Source organism: Saccopteryx leptura, chromosome 2 (genome assembly GCF_036850995.1).
Source record: "Saccopteryx leptura isolate mSacLep1 chromosome 2, mSacLep1_pri_phased_curated, whole genome shotgun sequence".
In the NCBI taxonomy this organism is placed as follows: domain Eukaryota; kingdom Metazoa; phylum Chordata; class Mammalia; order Chiroptera; family Emballonuridae; genus Saccopteryx; species Saccopteryx leptura.
The window spans coordinates 231,591,337-231,594,994 of NC_089504.1; the positions used below are offsets into that span (position 1 = coordinate 231,591,337).

The following is a 3,658-nucleotide window of genomic DNA, read 5'->3' on the forward strand; positions in this document are numbered from 1 at the left end:
TAGCTTGGTTGGTTAGAGCGTTGTCCTGAAGCACAGAGGTTGCTGATTCAATCCTGAGGGCACATACAGGAACAGATCGATATTCCCCACCCCTCCCCCTTCTTCTCTTGCTAAAATCAATAAATAAAATTTTTTAAAAAGAAGAAATAGGCCAAAGATAGAGCCCCCATCAATACTGAAGTCCATCCTCATACTACCATTAATCCACCATCAACTCTCTTTGGGGATGAGTGTTTACTCATACAAACCACACTCTTAACAAGAATCTCACTGAACCTACTGATGCTTTGCTGAAATTGAGATGCACAGTAGACTGCAAGGCCTTCCATTCAACTCCAGGACCATACAAATTCCCAGCCAATGGCAAGAATCCCCTTAACAACACCCTCTAGTTTTCCAGGTAGTAACCTTATAAAAATAGTAAATGACTAGTTGCTAATGAATCCATATTTAGTGACTCCTAAAAATTATTATTCTCTCATAAGTGTTTACAAACCTTTAATTCATAATTTTGGGGGGAACTTTTCTAAGATCTGCCATCTGCCCTCCTCTCTTTTCTGTCAACCCTGCCACATCCATCCATTTTCTATCCCCAAATGCTCCTCCATCCTCACATCTCTGAGCAGTCACTCCTCTGTTCCTTCTGGTATGAAATGCTTTCTACTTGACCCTGACAATCCAAATCCTGACCTCCCCTCGTCTAGCTTGAAAGTCACCACCTCTATGAAGCTACCCTACACCATTCCAGGTCTCTCTGCGCTGAGTCCCTGTGGAATTCATTAACCCTATCCTTCCTCAGGGCTTGTCGCTGCTGCCTGGGCAGACTTTCTGAATGGCACAGCCCAGCCTGTGCCTTGCACAGAACCCACACCCTACAAGGTATGTAGATTCAGTTGGCCAGTGAAAATGAGCATCACATATGCCCTTCATTAAAACTTCAGCCTAAGCTGTGTTCAAGGGCCAGATGATGTGGTCTTCTAATATGTTTGGAAATTTAAAAATTTATATATATATTTGGGGGGGGGTTAAAGAAAAGTTTGGTGAAGTATTATAAAGTCCCAAGGAATCTGTAAAATTATTGATTTTTTTTCACACTAAGCCAATCTGTTTGATATAACATTCTGGGAAACGGAGATGGGTAGTGACAGATGATTAATCTATTCCAAACTACAACATCATAGCATCCTAAACGTTCCAGCAGCAAAGAACACAAGTAAAAATTCAGAGCTATGAGCAAAATTATTTTCCAAAGTGTTTACTCACCTTTCCAGAAGCATATTTAGATTTACAAAAGATTTCAAGTAGGGCTCCTTTAACTATTTTTGTAGACTGAAAACGATTTAATTCCCAGACAACTTTGGAAGAAGTCGATGTTATAAATGCAGTCCACCTGCGTTTCACTTCCCCCGAGTAGCATCAGAATCTGGCAGAGATGCTGATGCCACATCATACCATTTTGAGAGGAAAAAGTTAGCTCTATTAGATCATCCCGTCCAATTCCTCCCAACTGCCATTGAAAACTTTGTTCCCTGTTAGGGAGGGGGCTCAGAAAGGAATGATTCTGCCACTGTGGGAGTTCCTCGCGGCTGCCAGGGCACTCGCAAAAGTCATCCCACCTCTCCCCAGCCTCCTGGGGTCTGCCATCCCCTTCAGACCAGAGAAACTTTCCTTTCTATCAAAATGCCAATGACTCTCATTATAAAAAGTCTCGTTTTAAGAAACCCTCTCTGCTGCTTGCTTTCTGAGTTTTTTTAATAAATCCTGGATTAGTATGAAAACCACCCAGGCACTGACTCCCCACATTTCCCAACGAGCTGTCTGGAGCTGGCTTCTTCCTCATGAGTAACTTCCCCAAACGTTGGGAAATTTGCCCAACACCGTGAACTTACAACCACCAGATAAACTTCTCAGAGCAGAGAAAGAAAACCCATCACACTGTCAGTTTTGAAAGCTAGCACTGACCTCTCGTTTCTTTTTTGCTCTTTCCTCACTCTCCTTTCTTGCTCACGGCAATTCCTGCCCCCTTTTTCGACTAAGCATAAAATTTGGGTTCCCAGCTTCGACCTAGAACTTAAAGCGTGGATTGTTGGCCTGCTTGTGGTGTTGCTCTTTCTTATAATGTCTCGGTGATGGGACATTCCGACATCAGGAGGAAGCCTGGTTTCCAGTTATTTCCATTCTGTGCTGCACTATCTTCAAATGGGTCTGTCCATATTTCTAGGACCTTGCAATGCTATAATTGTTCTAGAAAATGAGCCACAATAAAGTTTTTTATCTTTTCCCTCCAGCATCCACAATCTTTTTAATAACAAGGTAGGATCTGGGGTTACTTTTGTAGCCTGAGCTGGCCCATGGCCTCTTGCATGCTTGAACTTAACTAGGGTTTGGTGTGGCTGTGGGGGGTTCCTGGGGCCTTGCTGAAATGCCTGTACACTTCTCTGCCCTTGCAAGGACCAGAAAGCAGGACGGTGCCATGGCCCTTGGGGGAGTTTAGGGCCAGCTGGTCGAAGGTGAGGATCTTGCCCCCAGCCTTGAGGATATGGCTCCAGGTGTGGCTGCTCACAGGGAGTGCACACACCTTCAGTTTGGACACCTCCTGGACATGCACGTCATTGGTTATAGTCCCAACAACCACAATGGTTTTGCCCTCCCAGCCAGAAAGCTTCATCTTCAGGACCATCCAGGAAAGGGACAGAGGCGGCCGGTTGGTGCGACTCGTGAGCAACCTCTTCAGCACCACTCGGTTGAAGATGGAGTTGGTTCACCTGGCCAGAAATCTGTATAGCTTGACCAACAGCTTTAGGTAGCTGTCCTGCCTCTTGGGCTCCTTGTGCCAAACCTTTTGGTCTTTGTTGTGGTAGATGTGGACTCCCAGGGTGGTGCCTTCTTCAAGTCCTCAATCTTAACACTTACTGGCTTTCATTTCTTATGGGCTCAGGGCCACTTTCACTGCTCCAGTTTCTTTCCATCCTCCTCTTTCCCTTCCTTCATTTCCTTCTGCTCTCCTTTCCCTATGGGGTAAGCCTCCATGACAAGAGCACCTCAAGCCCGACAGAGCACGGTTGTCTCTGTCACCCCTTACCAGATGTTAGGCTGGGGCATGAACAGGTGCTGATGCAGAACTTAACAGTAGCAACAAGAGATGGCACCACGGGAGTGACCGCAAGACAGGACCATTCTGGGGGTGGCTGAAGGCATACAATTAAACCAGCTGTATCAACCTAATGTCCAGAGCCCACATCCAGAAACCAGATGATTTTTAAATGAGTCTTCCCCTCCATAACATGGTAAATGAAATCAGCTTAAAGTACAGAAAAAAATTGATTCCTTTTTTTAATTGTGATAAAATACACATAAAATTTTACGATTTTAGCCAAATTTCGGTATACATGTAGCTCTGTGGCATTAAGTCCATTCACATTGTTGTGTAACCATCACCATCATCCATCTCCATAACTTTTGCATCTTCCCCAAATAAAACTTTGTACCTATTAAACACTAACTCTCAATTCACCACTCTCCTCCAGTCCTTATCAACCACCGTTCTATCTTGTCTCTATGCTTCTGACTACTCTAAGTATCGCAAATAAGTGGAATAAAGCAGTATTTGTCTTTTTTTTGTGACTGGCTTAGTTCACTGAGCATAATGTCCTCAAGT

The 3,658-nt window shown here is 44.2% G+C and overlaps 1 pseudogene; it reads right to left on the reverse strand.

Annotated features, from left to right (window-relative positions):
- Positions 1-2,377: 2,377 nt before the first annotated feature.
- Positions 2,378-3,448, reverse strand: LOC136391875 (large ribosomal subunit protein eL18 pseudogene; annotated as a pseudogene).
- Positions 3,449-3,658: the final 210 nt, after the last annotated feature.